This window comes from Catharus ustulatus, chromosome 4 (genome assembly GCF_009819885.2).
Source record: "Catharus ustulatus isolate bCatUst1 chromosome 4, bCatUst1.pri.v2, whole genome shotgun sequence".
In the NCBI taxonomy this organism is placed as follows: Eukaryota; Metazoa; Chordata; class Aves; order Passeriformes; family Turdidae; genus Catharus; species Catharus ustulatus.
Window position 1 is genome coordinate 11,953,440 of NC_046224.1, and position 24,192 is coordinate 11,977,631.

The 24,192-nt window shown below is 35.8% G+C and overlaps 1 protein-coding gene across 13 annotated transcripts in view; it reads left to right on the top strand.

Annotated features, from left to right (window-relative positions):
- MAGI2 (membrane associated guanylate kinase, WW and PDZ domain containing 2) overlaps positions 1-24,192 on the top strand; it is a 713,151-nt gene that overhangs the window by 226,182 nt on the left and 462,777 nt on the right. The window lies entirely within an intron of this gene.

Genomic DNA, 24,192 nt, shown 5'->3' on the forward strand with positions numbered 1-24,192 from the left:
AGCTTCAAAACTTGCCATGAGATCAGTCACTTTTATCTACGATGCAAATTCATCTGTATTTGTATTAAGAGTTGGGCACCAACAAACTAATATTTAGATACACAGTTAAAATTGCACTGACTCAGAAACACGGCACATGGAGCCAGAAACAATTTAGTAATCTGGACTGTAAGTTGTCAAAGAATAGTTGTTGTTCTGTTTTTGTACTTTATAATGCAATGGCCTGGAAGAAAGTGATGAATTTTGGAGAAAATCCTTTCTTTCATCATCATCACAAAAGGAGAGGATCTAATTGCTCCTTTCCTGTTGTTGTCCTCAATTTGCATCGCCCAGCTCTGGCATGTCTGGTAGCTTTTTGCAGGGAGCTTTAATTTTCAGAATCTTCTGAGTAGGATATGGGGTTATTTCTGTCCTGAATCAGAGCTGTTCAGTCTGAACTGGAGAAATCAAGTGGAAAAAAACCCAGGATATCTGAGGAGTTTGAGTGGTGACCTTGCTTCCGCTAGCTTACACATTAAAAAAAATATTAGAAGTCCACGTGGCACTGTGTTTCTAAGAGCGTTTTTCCCTACACAGTTGAGGAAAGAAACCAAGCTCTAAGTTTTGAAAAATACATTTCTGTTAAGTAATTCCTACTCTATTTAAATTCTTTTAAAATTCTGGAAAAGCAGAAAAGTCTAAGAGAAAAGAGAAGGCTTCTGCAAGATGCAATTATATTGTCTCTCTTTGTCCCTCTTTATTAAAAGTGGAAGATTTGAGCAACAATAATAAACATGAGAAAATGTTAGTTCTTGTATAATCCTCCATTATCATGATAAAAGAGAATTCTGAATAAAGATTAAAGGTTTATTTTTTAAAAAGACAAAGGCTTACAATTTAAGTTCTCTCTTCTACAAAACGAGGAAGCTTGAAAGATGAATGTAAAGGAAAATTGAAAAGCAAAGCAGAAGGGTTTTTTCTACAAGAGAATGTGATGGAATCTGCAGGAGAGATGAGGCAACCTTGGATGTACAGGCAGGCTGGGGAACAAGATGATGGAAAGCAGTGCCACCAGTGTCCTGGTTGATGCAAAGTTAAACCTGAGTCAGCTCATTAGTCACTGCACCCTGCTACAGACTGGGCAGAAGTTTTAAGAATTTTAAAAGGACAATGATGGATCTGGAGAGACAGTAAGCTCTGACTAAAAAATGCACCTCCTATCCTCCCATGGAGTGACACCTCACAGGTCTCAGGGTACATGACACACTATCAGACAATAAGGCAGTCGTCTCTGAAGCCGTTTGTGTGGTGGAGGGAACACCACAGGCAATTGTAGAAGGTAAATTAATAAACATTTCAATTTGATAAATTGAAAACTTTCTACAGTTTCCTGAATTTTGTTAATACTCAGTCTGAAACCAGATAATTGTTTTAGACAGAAGATCATCTTAAATTCAGTTCAAAATATACATGCAGTCCAAAAGAAAAGGCTTTGTATTTCATTTCTTGAATCCTTTTCTGATGTGATTACTGTTTATTTACCCATTTCTGCTCTGACCAGTCTTAGAAAACTACTACCTCTCCTTGGCTTAAGCAGTGAAAATAAACTAAGTCACTTGAGGGATGATTTTAACCCACTGGGTAAGAACGTAAGGAAAATTATGCAGGAAGTGTACAGAGGAATAGTCACAACTTGAAGCGCAATTTTTACTGTTCAAGTGAAATATCATCATGAAATTTCCTTGAGTTGAAGTGAGAATTAATTTAATTCTCTATGTCTCTTGTAGAATTTTGCTAAATTATTGAAGGCCTGAGCTTTCTGCAGGTTAGAAAATAATGCATCCCTTCCCTAGATAATACAGTGAGGTTTATAGCAGCTTAATTTTCTTTCATTATATGATTCCATGTAGGACCTATAAAGATGTGATCTGCTCAGCGATAACAATCCTTCAAAGCTAAAGCTTGAACAAATCAATGTCTTCAGGTCCATTAAACTCAAGTACAAAGTACATCACATTCCTGGACAGGATTAATAAAGGTGCAAGAGTACACAGAAATAAGAAAACAGTGAATAATTATGGAAACTAGACTCAACCTGATTATTCCAGAAGTCATTCACAGGAGCCTCTGTAGAACTCTGGCTCTGTGTTCTTCCCCTCCACTTTTATTTTGGTGCAGATCATGGCACAATGTAGAAAATATCTTTTTTTCCCATTGTGTGGTCCAGCAGGGGTGTTTTAAATGGGTTCACAGAAATTGCTTCTAATTTAGTGCCATCTTAGTGCAAAAAGAGAGAGGAACATTTAAAATGTGTTGGTCTGGGGTTTTTTTTGGTTCAAACCATGTATGTACCTCAGTGCAGAGCTGCTCAGTTGCCCATGGTTGTGCCCTGTCCCTGTTCAGACAGTATTGTGCAGAACTGCAGCATGTGACAGAGAAATCTGTCTCCATGCAAGGCTCCAAATGGTGCTGCAGTCTCCCTTCATATCCCAGTTCTCCTTTCATACCCCAGAGACATCACAGGAAACATGGGAACATGATTTCCTTGGCCAGTATGGAGTGTCCTCATTAACAATGCAGAGTCCTGAGCATTTCAAGGTGATGGCTGTGTCTCTGCTAGAAAAAATCAGGGAAGGGATTTCTTTCCCTTCACCTCCACTTATAAAAACATATGATGTAGTAAAATGTTCCAGGTGTTTGTCTTCACTGCTCCATCAAGCTCCTACAGAAGTGTACTTCCAAGCTTATCTACCAATGACCTGTGCTTCCAAGTTTAAGATAGGAAAACTGTTTCTGAATGATATAGCCCAATTTTCACTTCTGGAAGTTTGAAGAATACTACAGCAACTTGGCAAATATTCTGCGATATTGTATCAGGGCAATGTTTAATATATGCCCCTTAGCAAACATAGATTTTTGAAGTGGTTTGGGGGTTTGGGTGAGGGTTTTGTTTGTTTCTTTAGTTGTCTAGGGGGTTGTTGTGGTTGTCTGTTTTGGAATGGTTTGGTGTTTTTATTGGTTCTTTTTGTTTTGTTTCTTGGTGATTTGGGGGTTTTTTGTTGTTTTTGTTTTTCATTTTTGTGGGGTTTTTTGTTTGTGCTTTGGGTGTTTTTGTTTTTTTGTTTTGGTTTTTTTTTTGTTCTTGGACATTTTTTGTGTTCTATGTAACATTATTTAAAATATTAGGAGTCAGAGTTTTGGTTTTGTTCTCATTATCCTTGTTAGATTTGGGATTCTGGCCCACTGCCCTCACCTTCCCCTCGCCCTCCAGCTCCTCAATAAATTCTGCAGTAGCGTAGGGGAGAGATGAGTATTGATGATCAGTCTGCTCTCACTTCATGGCTTCCCTCATCAAGGCCAGGGGTACATGAGCATGACTTGCCTGTTCATTCTCTGCAGGCACCAAGAACCACTCTGCTAAGAATTTGGGCTTGTTTGCTGTCCACAGAGGCAAGGATTTGGTTGTCTAGATGTCACTGTATCCAGTAATGCTGCAATGATACAATTGCAATGCTGCAATGTTGGTTGGGTATGGTGTATTGTCCATGGCTAACACTTGGGTGGGTCAGGGTCCTTTAAGATGCTGCAGCTGAGTAATGCCAGGAAAGTAAAATAATTGTTATTAGAGCAGTTTGGTGATTTGAGGAAGCAACCTATTTTACATTAATGTAAATCAAGGGAGTGGCAAACAAATAAGCCCCTTCTTAAGTTCTTAACATTCTTTTCTGTTTCATCTGTTTTATTTGTTTTTCTCCTAAGTTGTATTATTCAAATGAAAATTCAGTGCATGGCAACTAAAGCATATGTAACAATTGTACTTCTTTTTAAAAAGGCTGAATTTTCTATTTATCCCCTGGTGCCTCAATCTATGAAAATGTTATATTAATTATGATAGATGCTACTCCTGTTGATACTGCCTGGAGTTATGCAGTTGTTGTATTCATGCATGTTGAGATGATGCAATGCCTGCACAGATTGAAGGTGTGAAGGGATCCAAATGTGACACAGCACACACAGCACCCTGTAAGATCAAGGTCTAAAGTGTGGTGCTCACAAGGACTCGGTGGGACAGGGGACTTGGGAGCATCAAAAGCTTTGCCTTACTGATGTAACAGCTGAGTTAGATCTGCAGGTACAACTCTCCTCATGCTCTTCTGCAACTTATTCTGTGCAATGAATTTTAAGTTATTACTCTTAAAGGTTTCCAGTAGTCTGTATACACACCAGCAAAAATTTCTTTGCTGATGTCAATCAGTATAACTTCATTACTGTTGGGGATTTTCAGAAATTAGCACAGTTTCAGGCTTTAATCTTGTTATGATAGCCAGGAAACATCAAGTTCTTTTCCAAATAATTACTGAATGCTAACAGCTCTCTGGATGTTACTGATGTAGTTTGGCACAACTAGCTTTGTTCAATGCTAAGCTAAATATGTTCCTGAAATACCAAAATAATTAAAGTTTTGTAGCATTTTTCTGTGGAGACTTGTAAATTGCTTTGTTCTCCTGAATTAAAAAACAAATTAGCTGATAGTTTGATCATAGAACTGTAAAAGGTTGCAAATCTCAAAAGCAGGAGCAGCTTTATTGTTTTCTTTAAATAATGTACTGTTACTGCCATTTGCATAGTTTAACAACAAACAAAAAATCCCAAAACCCAGCACACACCTTAAGATTTAAATCAAGAGAATAGTTTTCATTCATTTTTATGTTTTTGAAATAATTCACTTTGCAGGCTAATTTTGCAGTACGGTGAAGATTGTCATAATTGCTGCCTAGAAAGGGACTCCTTTGCCAAGGTTGTTTCTGTCACTTCTCCCTATTTATTTCTTTGACCTTTACCTCTTAAAATAAATGTCATGTTGTGGCTTAAGCACTATTATAAGCAATAGCATGCCTGAGTGCAGCTGTAATTGAGGATCTACCTATTCTTCCCTTTGCAAAATTGGTGCAGGCTTCACAGCTAAACCCAGTGCTCTGATCACAATTAGGGGCAATTTGGAAAACTGAAATTCTGTGTGGTCTCATTTTCACAAACATTATTTTGATGGGGCTATTTTAGCCCACATGTGCTTCTGAAAAACAGAAGCAGAGCAGTAAGACCCTGGGTAAGCAATGTTCACATAGGCAAGAGGTATCTATTTCCTTGAAAGAAAGAACAGTAGATACTGGAGTGAGACACTGGTTTTTTTTATGCTGGTGTTTGCTGTTTTTTTTTTTTTTTTTTTTTGGTTGGTTGTTTTTTTTTTTTGTTTGCTGGTTTTTTGGGTTTTTTTTTAATGCTCATTCGTGCTGGTATCTTGCATAAGGACTAAGGATGAGGAATGTGTGAGATGAGGCTGCACAGTGATCAGGAGTTCAGAGACAGCAGCAGGGAAGATGGACAAGGGGAGCAGGGGTTCTCTGTGGCAAATGAAAATTAGAGCCTATATTTTTCACAAGAGTGATTGAAGTGGCAAAGCTGTGGGGAAAGTAGTGTGTGACAGGATTATTAAAGATTCCATTATAATAGAAATAAGAAAGAACATGAATTAAAACTGCTAAACTATGACATTTTCTAATTTTTAGTGCTATGGTTTATAAGTGTAGTAATTTTTTTCTGTTATAAGTTACAGTATAGAAATAATCATAAATTTTTTTAATTTTTTCTTTCCTTGCAGGAGATAATAACATTTCGAGGGGGGAGTTAAAAAAAATTAGACTTTTATCTTACTTTGTTTCTGTTTATTTTTATCTTACTGTTTTTGCTAAACAGTACTATGGGGGGAAAAAAAGAAGTTTTCAAGCTCATTTTAATGTAAAATATCTACAGTAAGTGTGAAGGCTGAAAAAATTTCTTAATGAAAATTTCAGTATTGCTTTAAATATTAAAAGAAAAAAATTAGTTGGCATTTGTAGAGACTTTCTTACCATAAATTTGCACTTTTTCAAATTGTTAATTAGTTTTATGTAGTCATTCTGATGTTGTTGGAGGAAAGAAAAATGATAAAATACGTGTTGGCAGTTGCAGCTAGAAACCTTGAGTGCTACAGAAAACAAAGATAAATAAAGATTCTGAAAAAATGAAAACTTGCTAAGAGCATATCTAGCTCAGTGTTCATAAAATTGAGATTATGCTATTTATTTACAGCAGTTCTGTAAAGCTTATGTGAGTCATGAAATAATTAATAACATATGAGAGAACTAGTTCCTGGTCTTTGTGCCAAGCAGGCATTTAGGTATCAGCTGGAAAAATCAGTAGCATTCTTAAAAAATATACAGTGAAGCGATGTCAAAGGAGAAGAAAAAAATAACAGTAATTTCACAATTACAAGCTGCACCTGATTATAAGCCGCACTTCCGGGTGTCAGCAACTTTTCGTTCTTTGTCCGTATATAAGCCGCACCAGATTATAAACAGTGCTTTCGTTCGCAGCGAGGAGCCGCGTGCAACTTTCACAAAGTTGACAATTACTGTAATTTCACGACTATAAGGCGCACCCTTTTGACTAAAATTTTGGCCCAAATCCGGAAGTGCACCTTATAGTCCGGTGCGCCTTATATATGGACAAAGTTTGGAAATTTGCCAACCCGGAAGTGTGAGCTGCAAGCCGCGGGGGGAGCCGGCAGGGCCACGGCTGCTGGGTGGAGGTGAAGCTGCGGGGCTGCAGCTACCGAGTGCAGGTGAGCCTGGGGGCCCGTGGCACTACGGCTGCTGGGTACAGGCAGGGCATCGGCCAGCAACTGCGTGGGGGGAGCCAGCGGTGGATCCTTGCTGCAAAAAAAAAGTGCGCCTTATGTGTCATCAAAAGTTCAGAAATTTGCCTACACCCAGAAGTGCACTTTATAATCCGGTGCGCCTTATGGTCGTGAAATTACTGTAGTAACAGAATCGCGGGATCACAGGGTTTATTGGCTCGGCTCAGGGCTGCTGCAGGCTCGCACTTCTGGGTTGGCAAATTTCTGAACTTCGTTCATATATTGGCCACTCTGGAGTATTAGCCGCACTTCCGGGTTCGGACCAAAATTTTTTAGTCAAAATGGTGCAGCTTATAATCGTGAAATTACCGTAAGATTTTTTTCTGTCAGTTGATGGGGATTATGCTCTTTTGTTCCCTAATATTTCTCCAGGGTTTCTCAGACTCAGAAATATTTGAGGTGCACTGTGAGTGCTGGTTAGCGTAGAAACACATAATCACAGGATGATTATATGCAGGTGCTTTTATTGAAGAGCTCTGGGAGTCGGGGTACAAACTCAAGTCTGACTCTGACATGGATTCGAGAGGGACGTGTTTTTATACCCTTTTCATTATGTAATATATAATAATTACTAAACCCATATTGTTCTATTGTATACATTGATCTTATCCAAGCATACATTCTTGTGATTTTCATCAGGTCCCCAAAATACCCTTTCTTATGATTCTTGTTTCGATTACATCGTTTCTCATGATTCTTATTATGTTCAAACAATAATATATTCATTTACCAAACAATTATTACATTTAACAATCATATTATTTATCACATGATGATTATGCAGGTGCAGTTTCACATGATTCAATAAAGACAAAGCTCAACATTTGTTCCCAGGGCCTGGTTCCCTTTCCCAGGCCTATGAGATCCAACCTTTCTTTCCAACCCCTGAATCTGTTGTATATAATTCCCATTATTTTAGAAACATTTTTAACCCTATGCTGTCACTGGGGTAGCTCAAAAATACATTGCAGTGATGTCTTTTTTTAAATGAGGAATGTTTTTGTCTAAGTGATAGTGTGAACTGAGCTTTTGAGGAGTTTTCTCCAAGCAGCAGTACTGCAGTGCTCCTGAGCAAGGAATGTCCATGGAGTCACAGTCAGAGGTTCTCATACACATGAACTCAGCCAGGCCCTGTCTCCATAGGGCTCTTGGGAGGAACCAGGAATGACCCAAACTAGGAGATGTTCCTTTTGAAAAATGAGATGGTTTTGACCAAATTATTGCAGTAGACTGCTGGTAGAAATAAAAAGGTTCTATATTTATTGTATCTTTAGAGGCTTAAAACTTTCTACATTGGCTAAATATTTAGAACAAAATCAATCTTGAATCTTATTCATTAGTTGGCGTTTACCTTTGGTTCTTATATATATGTCTCTACTTTTCTTGACTCAATATATTAGCATTTGAGCAAAATAAGAATGTACATGTGAGTAATCTCTTGGTTTTGGGATAATTTTTTTTTTTTTTTTTCAAGAAGTATTTTTGGTCTCACCTTCACAAGTTATAGCTACCTGTTAATGACATGTCAGAAGACCTAATAGAAGCATGTTCTTAAAAAGGTACTTTGTGTTCATTTTAGTCACAGAGTGACTGATGTACCAAGGGTGTGCAAATTAATGAATAGAGAAAAGATTTAAACATGTTTAATTTAATTTCATTTAATTTGAACACGAATAAGTGATCATGAAAGTGGTGGTTTCCGTTATTGGCAAATTGCAAACATCAGTTCAGTGCAAGAAAGATAAAGTAGGAGCAAGTTCAAATATGCCAATTTCAAATGCCAAAAATTAAATACAAATTTGAACAAGAATTTTATGCTGAATCTAGAGATACATGCTGTAGAAAATTAGAGTCATCCTGTAGTTAGAAGGGACATTTATTTAGGGTTCAAAAGTATTTGCTTTTGTTTTACCATGTCTCTTTCTTCCTGTGCAAACTTAATAAAGTCACTGAACTTTTACTCCAAATTCATTTTCTTCGTATACAAACCAAGAGAAATAACAGCCGTTGTAATTTTCTTGTGAAGGCAGAATAATGAAGACTCATTAAATGGTTTCATATCACCAAGTGTAGTGAAATGGAACATACTATCAAGTAAAATGTATTTAGTTAGTATTGTCAAAATCAAAGTCTAAGAAATTACTCAGATCTGAAAAAAAACCCATAACAAGATAGAATTCAGATAATGACATACTACAACACCCAGTTGTTTTGGGTTTTGTTTCCACCTTCTTTCTGTAATAACTTCCTACTATATGTTTTAATATATGCACTACAATCTTGAACAGTATGTTTTTGTTAAGCCCTAAATTTGTAAGGCTTCAAAATATTGTGGGAGGACTGGTATTTTTTCATTATTTTTGAATTAAAAACATGATTTTTACTTTAATGGTTATGGCTAATAAACATATGATTTTATATCTTTCAAGAGGGAGAATATTTATTGATAAAAATGTTAAAAAATTCTTTATATGAGGAATCTCCTCAGTTTCATGGTGCTCTAATGCCATGAAGAGAGCTTTGGGGAAGAGGTATTTCAGGCCTATATAAGGTGGTTTATTTTGATTATTTTTCATAGAAGGATGGTTTAAAAGAAAAGATAAAAATATATCAAAAATTTCAGATTTGCTATCAATACAGATCTAGGTCCATGAATAATCCGTAGCTCAATATTAGTTTTGGCTTATAGAAGTTCACTTAAATGGAAGTCCTGCAGTATATTTGATCAAGGTCTAGTTCCTATCTCTTACTCAATTCTGAGTTAAAGATTTGAAATTAAATTTGGTGATTTTAAGTTTATTACAGGCCTTAGTGGATTTCTGCTTCATCTGAGAGTATCTCTGATTATTATTCATTTAATTTCCTGTTTATAATTTTACATATGTAAACAGAGGTGGATGGAACTGTGAGAAGTGTTATGGATTCAATGTGTGTTCATTGCCCTGAGAAATGTCTCATGGAGTATCCAGTTAATTGTCACTTGCACATGCAAGCACAATTTATATGAAGAAAAAGCATTCCTCTTTCATTTTGGTAATTTGTGTTGAAAAATGATGGTTAATCTGTAGAGAAAAACATTTTCAGTTGGGCACAAAAAGCATTACAGCTAACTCAGTGACTTAGGGCCCTCAATTACACTTTTATACTCTAGGAGAAAGTAACAGCTAAGGAAAATATGAAGTATCATTTCAACAGTGTACAGCATATATGTGAATTAAGCTCAAAACATCCATTTTCAGATAATGTCTCATAGCCTTCCATTCAGCAAGCATTGAGATAATAGTGTTTTGATCAGTGGTGTAAGAAAAATGCCAGTCAATTCCACAAAGAAAATCTGCCTTTCATATTTTTCCAGTTATATTTTCTGCTTTGTTAAGAGGAGTGCATGACTCAACAACAAATAAAGCTAAAACAGGTTGATGCAAACAAGAAACTAGAAAGCAAAACCAGCTGAAGGATGCTTTAACAAATAAGCACAGAAACAAGTCGTGTGCTTACGCATTAAAGTGTATACTTTTATTATGTACAGATTTGTTCCTTCTGGAAAAAGTGAGGAGCTGTACTGAGTCAGTTAACTTGGGAAATTTCGTAGCTGGGGGTAAAGGTTCTGTAAGATGCGTATGTAAATCCATCCAGAATTTTCTTCCAGGCAAAAGGAAAAGAAAATCAGAATGAGATTCAATGTTTAGCTACCAAAAAAAAAAGAAGAAAAAAAAAAAATATATATATATACACATATATAATAGATATAATAGTAGTAAGTGAAGAATCTACAAGGATCAGCAAAGATATTTATTGGACAAGAAAGTAAGCTCTGTTCTAGTGGTTGAAAAGTAACACTAAGAAAAATAAAGATGAATTAGACCTCCAGAGAACAAAAGAAAACAAAAAAAAAAATTATTAGACCACCTAAATAGCAATTAAATAAGGAAAAAGTAGAGGTGATTCCTTAGGAGGAGGTGACTAGGATTTGCTATACTTCAGAATCCGTAGGGATCATTTAGAACCTAGACATAAAGGGAAAATTACTAATGAGGAAATGTGTAAATTTTGGAGGGGGTTGTTTTTAGGGGGTTTTTTTTTGGTTGGTTGGATTTTGTGAATGGTTTTGGTTTTTTTTTTAATAAAAAAACTTACTGCATTTGAAATATGGGTAAAACCAAGAACTTGACTTGGTGTGTAGGGGAGCAGATTACCTCCATAACATAATATCTGTAGAATTTAAATATTAAATTGCAAGTTTTTCATCCAGAATGTTTAGTTCATTTATGGCATCACAACTAACATTAATAATAGTAAATGTAGCTCATTTTAGGAGAAAAACACTTTTCAGGAAACCATTTCTTTATTTGCTCACCTCTTTAGAAAGCAAAATTTAAAATAATTTTGAAGTGTTGACAAAGGAAAACCAGAGAGATAAATAGAAAATGGGACAAAATGTAGCAAAGAGGGTTTAAAAGGTCAAGCTAATCTGATAGTTCTTCAGTGGAATTACTGATTTTATCAGCTGAAGAAGTGCACCACAAAATTAATCAGTCCATAATTCATTGTGATGTTTTGTATGGAGAGATGAGAAAGAGTAATGCTGCTGTATAGTAGATTGGAAATTCTCACACCTGAAATATTCTGTATTATTTTGCATGTCCAAGAGGAATGTAAAATTGGAAGAAGCACTTAGAAAACATAAAAAGCTGCTCAGCAGAGCAAACTCCTTGCCTTACTGGAATAGCTTTGCCTAATTACTTTAGCAAAGTAAAGATCAATACATAAGAGGAGTTTTATTCACCCTCTATAGAAAGTCTCAGGAATGAATACCAGAGTGATAAAAAGAAATTTTAAGATAAAGGAAGTGAAGAAAGGGATAAAACTTGAATATGAATCTATTAAGACTGGAAATTAATGGCACTTTTGAAAATCTGATGGGTTTTGGTTTTAAGGGAGCAAATTGAAGCTAATTTTAAATATGTGAATGAGGCTAGCTTGTATTTTTGCTGGGATTGTAAACTGAACTTGAAGATAAAAGGAATATCTTTTTAGCTAATCATTCCTATCCTGTATGTGATTCAGCTATTCACTTTCAGTGATGGATTTGTGTGCTACAGCCCCATTGACAGGACTGGGATCCTTGATGTGAGGTGGTGTTTTAGTCCTGATTAACAAACCACGTCAGTATATGCTTCACTGCCAGTGAAGTCATGAGTTATTGAATTTAATTACTGAAATATACATCTCTATAAGAGTACTCGAAGAAAGAAACTGCCTTTTGTTTTGTTTAAACCTGGATATAGATAATTCCATCGATATTTTAACACTAAAAAGATAGAATTTTAACTCTACAAGCTCTGAGAAGCAGTAAAAGATTTCTCAGCTCTTATTAAAAAAAAAAAAAAAGCTTTTCTCCTGATCTAATTCACAGTTTTGTGATTGTCATCAGTGCTTGTCAGCCAACAAAACAGTGCTGATGTTAATCCATGATATAAAGCCAATATTATAGTATCAGAGGTGTAAGTATCTCTGTGAGCTGAGTGTTTATATGCTGATATGATATGTATAGAGAATTATGTTCGATTATTCTCAGTGTAGTCCCTACTGTAATTTTATGTGTCTAATGTAAGTGAGAAATAGAGGAAGCATTACACACATGCATCTACTTTTATGTTTTAGAGTTCCTATTGAAAACAGGGACCTCTTCACATCAGGGTAATCAGTAGGATACTCTGTGGGAAATAAAAGAATAAATGTGGATTTTCTCTGAAGCTTTCATTTCAGAGCACGGTGACTTTTTAAAGTTGACATCTATTAGATTTTTAGTAGTTTGTAGCTCCATAACGGATCTTCATGTACAAAGTGTCATGTAAGCTGTTATTTAAAGGTTGTTGTTGATTAAAAGCATTATAAGTAGATTAAAAATATAAGATATCTAGAGCATGTAGTGAAAGGCATGTTCCAGAATTAGGGAGTATTCATAAACACAAACATATTTTCTTTCCCATATCAACTGTTTCTAATAAAGAGGAACCTTTGCAGAAAAAGACAAAAAATTGTCAATCCAAAACTGAGGGGTAGTTTGAATAGGAGAGTTTGATTTAAAAAAACAAAAAAACCAAAAAAAAACCCCAACAAAACAGCAACAATAAAAACCAAGAAAAAACAACCAACCAAAAAAAAAAAAAAAAAAAAAACAAAAAACAAACCCTGATGTGTTAAAACCTTTCCTCACACCAGAGGAGAAATTATGTTTGTCCTATTCTACTCCCACTTCCTCGTGTTTATGTCTAAATTAATTTAGAACTAACTCTACACGTTAATTGTTAATAACTTTTTTTTAATTTATAAGAAATGAGCTCTACAATACAGATCAAACACAACACTTCTGCTGTTTAACGTCATCTCATCAGTGCAGAAGTGCAGAAGGTCACCCACCCAATGCACTGAGTATCCTCGAGCAAAGAGACATTTTACAAAACAGAAATAGCTTCAAATACATATTCTGTGTAAAACAAATCATGTACAGTAGAAGGAATGGGACTGCAGTCCTCAAATACATTGCATAAATATTCTCACATCTCCAAAAGGTTGTTTGCACAAAGACTGTCATTACCAGAAAAGAAAACAAAAATTTACTAATGTAATGATGCAAGAGTAAAGTACCTTGGTAATTTAATAGCCTGAAGCTTTTTATTGTTTTGAATAGAAGCCTTTATACCCAGAACTCAAGAGCAATAAGGAATATTTAATTGACAATATTGAATTAGGCATCTACTCCTGGAGTTTCAGATGCAAAAGTCTCGAGAGAGGATTTAAAGTAGTGATTCTCTTTAGCAGTAACTGATGGATGGGGTGACCCAGTATTTTAAGGCTGCTTAGATCATCAACATCCTCCACAGGGTGTACCTCACCCAACATAATTACTTTCCTTATCTGCATGGAATGGTCACTAGTAAAACTTGTTCATTTTAAACTCTCTAACTCTGTTTCTGGTTATTGAAAATTAGAAGCCTTCAGATTTTACATTTATTTTCAAAAATAATTTCAATGTTCATTATGTTGTTACCTGCCATCAAAAACATTAATTTCTCAATAGTACTTTTGGGAAGACTTTATATTGGCACAAAGTGGGTGCTAACCCATTCTCTTAAGTGCAAAAGAACCCCAGATACATCAAGAAATGGACTTGACTGCAGGATTTACTCACAGGAAATTTTATATTCTGTTTTATGAGAAAGTGCCAGCATTGCTTCTGAATTACAACATTAAACCATTCTGTTAAATTTCTATTTCTTTGAATAGTAAGTTTTGGATGTATTGTGGCATCATAGAATTTTACTACGAAAAGCAATCTAGAAAATCAGTCATGTCACACCTATTTAATCTCATTTTAACTTTTATATTGACAATGTCTGATTTGAGATTTTAGAATTTCTCAATTATTATCGAAAATTCTCAAAAATGCCTCCATTTATGAAAGTCTTTCAAAGGAAAACATTTAAAATATCTTTAAAAGCTATCCAGGGGGGCTTCTAGTGATCTTTAAACCATGCGTGTCTTCCATATAGATTCAGAAAGATGCTTAATGAGTTAGGCAGGAATTTCCAGACTATCTGTCTCCGTCAGATTTTTCCTCATTCCTGAAGGAGCGCCAATCATCCCTTCATACCTCTAAGAGACATCCAGTCTAAGTCACAGTAAAATCATCTCCGTACAATCAGGGCTGATAGCTGTTTTATTTTTCACCTGGTTATAAGCATGTCACATTGACCTGTTTCTGCACCTCACCTGAGGAACAAGTCTTTTTAGGTAATAAAAACTTTCTTCCAAGTCACACAACCAAGATGATGCAAACACCTAATGAGCAGATTTCCTTACAAGCACTTCTCATCTATGTAAATTTTAATATATGTGGAATTTATTTATTACCAGCTTTGAGCTGGTCATGAATACCATATTCCCAGCCTGCCTTCTTAGTGTCATTTGCTTTACATATCAGACACTCCTAGGACTTTTCTTTCTTTATATTTTGCTTGCCAGTACCGTAATAATCCTTTCCCCTAAAACATCAGTTTGGGATTCCAGATCTCAGTGAGCACTGCTTCCACCAGTACCAAAATATTTCTTTGGTCACATCCCATTAAATAGTGATGTTGCTTTGGTCTCACTTGTGGCCAACAAGGCTGCACCACTGTAGAGCTGTGGTTTTGCTTTGATCTATTTCTGAGCGTATTCCAAACCATGCATTTGATCTATTCCAACATCTACCCTGGGAAAAAATGTTCTTTTCTTTTCAACATTTATACACACAGGCCAAATAAGCATTTTAAACACAGACGTCTAGGTACATAAAGCCAGAGTTCCCTTCCAGAATCACTATTCTGTTTATTCATCTCTTGCATTCATGATGCTAATTTCACTTCTCCTTTGTAAATGTTCATCTTTTCCTTCAGCTGGTATTTTAAAATCTTTGACAAAGGTAGTTTTTTCAAAAGTTAAAATCTTTCATACAGTAAATTATCAAGGAAACTTAATTCACTTTGAAGTACATATGAAGAAAACTGCATTACAATTGATTCCTCTCTAGGACATTTTTCTCTAAGGTGAGGCTGGACACACAAAAGAAACCCTGCAGCAAAGCAGTGCCTTACTTGTAGTGATTTTTGCATTCAACATTTTATATGGAACCTTTTGTATATATTATGTGAGTGATCTTCAACTGTTTCTAAGTTGATTCCAAAGGGAGCTGAAGGAAATCTATGGAGAAGGCACAGAGCTGATGTTAAAAATTAGGCAAGAACTGAACTGCCTGCAGCACTATCAAATGCAGATGAGAGCAGGCAGAGCTATTTTGTGGCTAATTCCTCAGGTGAACAACTCACCACTGCTTCCCTGCCCCAAATAAGGTGTGAAAAAATGGGAAAAATGGGAAAAAATGGAAAAAACATCACTAGTGCTGTTTTCCATTGACTTTTGCTCAATGGAGACTGTCTGTAGTAGAAATTAATGGAGTTTGTCTGCTCACATACACCCACTCAAACTCCATGGCTCATACTTAACCCTTAACTCATTTTACACTTCTTCATAGGTCCCCAAATGTGACGAAGTTATAAAGCTATAAAACCCAAGGTAAACTCTTCCTTTAAGTCTGGCTTTTCTGAGATATGTTTTTTGCAGAGACATCCAGTTTGAATGTCAGAAAACACCCTATAGCTAAAGAGACATTGACAAAATCTATTTGTCATTTTCAAGTAAAAAGAAATTGTCATCCTTTTACCGTGAGGTAGAAATGAACCGGGGAAAAAGCTGAGTTGAGTATCTTATTGTATGCTAATGACAGCCTGAGATTGCAAGTGTTTCAGTTTTAACTGAGACACTTTTCTTTCCTGGTGAAGAGGTGAAGAACATAGCAAGCTGCTTCTGTCCAACAAAATCCCTTTTGTGCTCATACAGAACTCATGACAAGGCATTGACATTTATTATATCTTCTGAAGTCCTCTGCATACAGCTCATCATAAAGATTACACTGCCAAAATTATAATTAATATAATCCTGATTTCTTCTGTGTATACCCTGATTTACTGCTGCCATTTTCTTTGAGTCAAATGAAAAGAGAATGCTTGAAATAATTTAAATAATCTAAAGTTATGTACAGCTGTTTTTATTAAGTGTTTACCAGCCTGAATAATGACATGCTTTCTTTGGCATGTCATAATAAGGCTGTGGTAAAATATATACATTATGATTACATGAGTTAGTAACCAAGGAAACCAAATTGGTATTGTACAAGTGTCCTCCAGGACATATATAATTAAGTGCCTGTCAGGTTTTCTGAGGAAGATCTCCACTGTCTCAGGACTTAACAACATCCTTGTGAAATTCTGATAGACTGAAATGTATGAGGTGAGAGAGCAGGTGCTGCATCAAGTGTAACACGTTTGGCTTTGTTTGTAGAGGTGTTCATCAGCAAGCCATATACACAGTTTTTATATTTTTTCAATGGCATTTTTGAAGCCTTCTCAGTTGTTCACTGAAAGCAAATACCTCAAAAATAAAGCCTTCCATTAAATTGAAACCAATGATTTCACTGAAATCAGAAGCTGTTGAAAACATTGGGCAACTTCCCACTAGAGATTGCAGTATTAGAATTTAGACATTCTCTCCGTTAAGACCTTCATTCATTTCACCTAACCTTAGGTGAAAAGCCAGTTGACTTTTACATGTACCCTACTTGAATCTCAGTCCTATGGGAACCTTTCGTTAAGACAGAAAGCAAAAGTACCTCAGGTAAGGTTAAACTGGATGTCGCTTTGAAGACCTTCAGAAAAAACCATATTCACGTGAAAACCTCACCCTAAATTAGGCAGGGAGTGCCTTTTTCCACTTTCATTTTGCACTTCTTTAAAGCTGATGCCTTTTTTGTTTTGTAAGTACCTTTAAATCCCCATTTCAGTTTATTCCAGCTGCTGATCATCTTCCTCTTTAAGGTAATTTTGAGAAAACACCTGCTCAGATATTTCTAACAGCCCCTATTACCCAGGCAATTTTGCCAAGTGTTGTCCTTGAAAGCCTCCCACAGATATCCCCTTGTTAAGGTCCTGTATTAACTGCTGACAGCTATGTAACAGTGGATGCTTCTATTCCTACCCATGGAGTTCTTAAATTTTATTGTCTTAGTTTTATGACCTCTTGCAATCTGATATCTCTTGCTTTTTTTTTTTTTTCAGCAGTGACTTCCTTCAAAGCAAGCAGTTGAAGCTTGACAGTCTCATAGTACTTCTTATAATTTTAAAAGTGTACACACTACAACTCAGAATTAGTTTGCTGTAAGCCACAAATAAAATTTTGGTGAAATATGCTCTTAATAAGAAATCTGAGCATCACTTTTCTCTGACTGGAAAGCATGGTGATTTCCCATTAATCTATGTAATCTATGACTTTATCTATGACTCAGTAAGTTTGGGTAGCATGAGAACTCCTCTTGAACTAAGGAGCAAATTATTTGACATTGCATCTGTTTATCAAACACAGAGGTGCAGAAGAAGACTTCAGAGCACAGAAAAAGAAAACACAGCTTTGTCTCAAGGTGCTTATGTGTTTAAACAACAGCAAGCTCTGCTTTGTTTTCCTAATATTTTCAATGCTCAAAAATGATATCTTGGTATGACATAGATCATGCAATTACAAACACACAAAATACCCAAAGTCGTTGGGCCATAGCTCCTAAACTGATGTGTGTGGGATAACCCCTTCTCTTGAATGAGTGTGAGGCAGGATGCCCAGAATTTGCTACCAGTAAGATTCAGTGATTTCTCCAATAAGTTCCTAAAGAGGTAGAGGCATAGCATAAATATATGTAATGTTTTAATTTGAAATATCAAAAAGAAATACAATGGTCCAATAGTTTCTATGTTGTCACATATGGAAATTGTCCATACTTTTCAAAGGTAAGGAATTCCATAGTTTGGGACTTTTTGACAACTTGAATTTAAATACAGGGTTGTTTTTTTAATAAATAATTCATTTGGGTTTGAGGTATTTAGACAATTGGGTCTATTATGAACTTCCTACTCTTTGTTAACTGGCAGTGATGGGAGTTGCACATCTGAAATCAAATACTACAGAGCAAAATCAAGGTCACTTCTGGCATGCAGCAGAGACCAACACAAAAAAGAAAGGTGATTTTTATTTCCACACACTGCATCATAAAGATCCAGGCACTTTAATATTTTTCTGTCTGCATGTTTCACAGTTACATGAAAATAATATGGCACAACACAAAAATTGTATCATAAAATCGTTCTGAAACCTCCTCCAAGTTGTTGTCCTGGCAAAGGAATCTAATGAGAATGTTTTTAATTCAACAATGTTTCAGTGGGCCTTAAAAAACGTGAGTTAGAGCTATAAAGAAAATGTTAATGAGTGAATGACAGCCTGGCATCCTCTCTGTGTATTTAGATACTGATTTTCATTGAACCCCAGTACTAGGAATACTGGAGGGCGAGATCCTTCTGCTTTATACATTGTCAAAGGTAATTGCTGGACAACTTGCAGTGTGATAACAGTGAGGAAGGAATCACTCCATTGATACTCCTTTTATAGTGTGTGGAAAATGTCACCACATTGGGAGGCTTATTCTTTACATCTCTGAACCTGAAAGATGTAAAATTATTCTTATTTGGACTCTTTTATGGCACAACTGGAGAAATTTCAAATTACTTCTGTGTATGATTTCAATTTAGAAATAATTTCAAAATAATCTCCTTGGAAAAAAAGTTAAGAGCATTAATTTTCCCTGTAATTTTCACTGTTTCTAAGGAAGAAAATAAAGAGATGATTGGTCATTCATCTGTTCAGTGTGGCGGCTGGCATCTCTGTGCCAGCAAACACAATTTGAGAACAGATTTATTATATGAGCATTTCAGAATCAGTAATAACACTAATTAGTTTTCTCTTTTCCTGGAGAGAAACCCAAGTAACCCGTCTTTGTGTCTGTGCAAAAAGAAATAGTTTAAGGTCCAACTCCTGGAAATAGAAATCTGAAATATTCAGATTGGAAATAAAATTCTGCTTCCTAACAATGGGGGCAATATGCCTCCGTAAGTTTCTTAGAATAACTGATCAGAGGAAATGAGAAATTCATCGTTATTCACAATCAGTAGCATCAGAATCACAGAATGGCTGAGGTTGGAAGTGACTTCATGAGTTCAGCTCCTCCAAAGCCCCTGCTCAGGCAAGGCTGTCTGGATCCAGTTGCCCAGGTCTCTGTCCAGACTCCCCCACCTGGAGTCCTTCAGATCTTTCCTGCCCAGCTGCTCTCTGGATGGGTGTGCCCCATCAGACCCAGCATTGCTGCCTGGGGTTGTTCCTCTGCTCTTCCTGTTGAATTAGCCACCTACAGAAACTGGAAAGGTTTTTAATTTCTTTCAGTACAAGATGGTATTTAATTTCATTATTTAAGAGAATAATTATTTTTTTCTGTAAATTAAATTATTTGCTGAGGATGCACTGTATAGGTTTGTCAATACAAAATCAGTTGTTCTGGCCTAACAAAAGAGAATAAATATGAGATGCCCAACATGAATCAGCAAGAGTGGTTTGAGTTTTAGAAATATAACTGCATTTTATTACTATTCTGATTCGTTTTTCATTCATATTCAAAAAATAGATCAAGTAGATATTACCATCTAAATCTCCAAATTAATTTATCATTTCATGTAATGAAGTTCAAGGCAGAAAAATAATGACCAGATGGTTAGGTATTGCCATGCTTTAAATGGTTGTTAAGCATTAAATTGCTTATCATTATAAACAAACTCTTTACAGAAAAATGTATATTAAAAAATAAAGTAGGTTTCAGTTTTTTATTATGTTAATTATACCTCACAAAATAAGTCAATACTCCTATTACAGTTGACTCATTTGACTTTATTTTTTAAATTTCAATTTTAATTAAAATTTATCCATCAGATGGAAATTAAAGATATGCTACCCTGTCTTTTTCCTTCCAGGAGACTGGAAGGGCTGAAGACAATGCATAGAAGCTCTCATTCTAAAAGCAGAAATTTATGATTTACACTTATTTTAGAAGTAGTGTGTGTCATAGTCTCCTGATTTTAAGGATGTAAGAACGTGTAATCCACCCTCAAAGAGAAGGGTGTCAAGTTTAGCTATTTTAATAAAAATAGAAATGATCAGAAGCATTCTAAATCTTAATTACTCATGACCCCGTTACTGACCTGGACAGTAATTGCAAGAAAAATAATATTCTGCTTTCTAATGTGAACCCTAGTTCAAATGCAACAGAGTGCCTGGCAGAGGGAACTGGCAAATTTTTGAGTGAGGAACTGGATTTCAACAGCAGCTATTGCTCTTCCAGGTCAGCAAAAGGTGTCTACTGGATGTTTATAAAGATAGTCCTGTCATCAGAAAAGTGAAAAATAAGTATGAACTGAATGGGCAGCAGGACAGTTTGAAATTGAATCCATGTAAGAGCAGTGAGAGGATAGGTAAGTGAGGAAGAGAAAAAGAGAAACTTGTAAAATTCAGTTATTCTACTTGAGAGGGAAAGCAACCTAGAAGTGTGGTAAGGGCATTGCCTAAGACAACTACATGTCAAACAGTTCTCCCAGTCCTTGTGATATAACTCCATCTTTTCTTGGCTTTCCATTGGCATGTAGCCTGGCCTTGGAACAAAGGGGAGTTAAATGGATACCCTGGGAGATCATGATGAAATGAGCAATGGGTTTAATGATCAACCTGTGTGTGTGATGTAACCTTTGATTATGAAGTGAGCTGCAGAAACACATCAAATTGTAAAAAAGTAGTACTAAGTTAAGATTCACTTTGTTGTAAAGAAATAAAATTTCTTGGTGTGGTGCATCTGTGCCTATGTGCATAAAAGTCTCAAACCAGAAGAATATGTGCTCCTAAGTAATTCAGTTGCACTAATAGGAGCAAGGACAGTGTGGTGCAGGATAGCAAAGAGATTATTGAGTTTGTAAAAATGCAGTTCTATCATGCCTTAAGTGACTTAGAACACCTGATTTCTACAATACATCAGAAGAAAAATTAGTATTGACTTAATCCTAATAAAAATGCAGGCCTTGAAAAATAATTGAGTGTGAGGAATAGTATCCATAAAATAATTAACTTCTCTTTATGATGAATCACAAGTTAAAACTTCCTATCTGTCGCCTCATTTTTAAAAATAGGGATGTCAAGGAAATGGGGGAAGAGTTTAAAATTATACTAGAAATGAGAACTCAACTTAGTGTTTAGTTAATCATAGTCATAGAAATGTCACAAGTGGGCAAACTTTAAAATGGTCACAAAGGTAAGAGCAGGAACAAACCCGTGTGGAAAGGACAACATTGTTTTGAGTGGGGACATTATTTACTTTCTCCCAAGTTAAAAGAACTTAATAAAATCTAAATGAACTAATCTACACTGAGTCATTTCTCATTTTAAACTTTTTCCTTAGGAAATGAACAAAATGTTTCATGGTTTTGAGATGTTAAAATGTCTTTTCTGACATGTCTGACATAGCTTTTTGTTCTTGCATTTCTGCAAAGTTAGATCTACTTGGACAAAAATGTGTGGTGAAGTATTTTATTTACATTTTCCCATATTTCCAGTAGTGGGGCATGGCATTTAATAGTATTTTTAAGGCTTCCTAGTCCTTTTTGTCCTTCTCAACTCACATTACCAAGATGTATACTAATAGTAAAGTGACTCTTCCCCTTCTTCAAAAGCAGCATGAAGCTTCATTCAAGGGTCACAGGGTCACATAAGCAGTGATATTATCAGGGGAGATGATAATCAGGAGCAGTGGACCTGGGCATTCCATGGTGCTCTGGGTAGGGATTCCTTCCAAAAATACCCAAACCCACTCTTAGCTCTGACAGTGGTACCTTGACAGGAGGCTGCAGTGTCTCTGTCCTCTCCAGATGTGCTCAGGCAATTTTAGATGCTTTTTTCCTCACAGAAACACACAGTTCCCCTCAGAGAGCACTTTGCCTCTTTTCTTTTCTTGTGTGCCTATGACATTTCTAAGGAGCTTTTAACAGCTTGAATTCTGCTTTCAGCTATCTCTGAGAAAGTTCTATTCAAAGGGGCAATTGCATGTGTGGCAACTGTCTTCTCTCAGTAATTCCGAAATAGCCCACCAACAAAACCTAAAAGCAAGGCATGGAAGCAGCATCATCCCAACATTATTTGTATGAAAATTGTGTTTTCTAGAAATGTCTGGGGTATAGAATTGTAGAATATAATACTTTTGATGTTTTCCCATTAAAAATGTCTCCTAAGGTAAAGTGTTTCGATTGTCAAAGTGCTCCCTTGGTTACCCTGGCCAGACTTTGCTAGAGAAAAGTGAGGTAAAGGTACCTCCACAGTTCAAGGGAATAGCAGTGCCTTCTGGATGAAATCTCACAGAATACTGATGCCACCAGACAGTTTGCAGGTCTCTTGCTTTTTGTACCCAAATACTAAGAAAAAGTTGTGCAAACTGGTGCCTACCATCCTCATGATAAGACTCAGTACTGTCATAATCACTGCACATAAAATAGTGCAGAAAAAATAAGCAGTACAAAGAATTGTAAAATTTATGAGCCATAGGAAAAAAAAAACCCGAAAACTCGGGATTGTACCAAAAATACTCTAATTAAAACCAATGGAATTGCTACAGAATTTTTTGGAAAGAAAAATTAATGAAAAATCTTAATTCCTAAGATAAAGCCTTCAATGGTATCACTTTTGTTTGGTTTTAAACTGAACATGTTTTTAATAGGCTCCACTAGAAGATTAAATGAAATATTCTATTAAAAATATTCTTTTAATAAATGTTTATTTTGGGGTTAAATTGCAATCTGTTAAAAAGAGCAACTCTTCCAAAACTGTCAGAGTAGATCATGCAGGAATGTGAAAGATGCAGAATATTTACTTAAGAGGAAATGGCCTAAGGAATTATTACTAATTTTAATTAAACTTTTTGCATACCCAATTGGTTTGCTATATCTGGACATCCTTAGAACAACTAATTTCCTGCAGAGCACATTGCTTGATGGCTGCAGCAGTACATTCTGGTAATTCATTCACAAGGATTGCTTGTCATTTGATCTTTATTAATGCGAAAGTGGAAGGAACTATTTATTTATACTATGGCTAAGGAAAAGTATTTGGTGAAAAACCAATTATGTGTGATACTGTGTCATCACTGAACTTATTATATTCCTAATTTTTTTTCTCTTTGCTGTTTGTGTATCAAATGAAACATCCTGACAATTTCTCAGTAATATCTACTATCTAATGCTTTTCTTTTCCTGCACAAAGTAGTTGGCTGTTTGAAAGGCCAGCTGAGAATATTGAACCACAGAAGTTTTTCCTCAAAGTGACCTGCATAGCCCAAGCTGCACTCAAAGACAGTTTGCTAAGTGACCCGTGAAGTTTATGAAGGACGTGAGCTTGCTTAACATGCCCTGTAATAACCACTAATGGTCTATTCAGGGTAGCTAAGGCGTTCTCCTCTTGTCCATCTCTTCTCTTGCATCAATGACCCTTTTTAGAAAATTGCTAAGATCAATTTAGTATTCTTGTAAAAAAAAAAAAAAAAAAAAAAAGAAAAAAAGGCCCAAGTCTTACAAAAGAAATAAAAAAAAACCAACAAAAAACACTGCAAACGAAGTAAAAAAAACCCCAACAACCTCCCTCCCCAAAAAACCCTCACTAAAACACCCCAAAACTACTCTACCCCTTTGCTAAAGCTGTATTTTAGTCAGGGCAATGACACAAAAGAAAAACAGTCCAAGCTGGGCTGTTCTGTTGTGATTTTTTCTGTACGTGTGTATAGTCTGTGCAGTGAAAATCCATAATCCAAAGAGCAACAAAACCACAGGTGCAGGGAGATTATGAGAAGTCTCTGGGTAATTACCCTAAGCATTGGATTTTTGGTTTTCTTGTTGTCTTCATTCAATGGGTATAGTTAGACT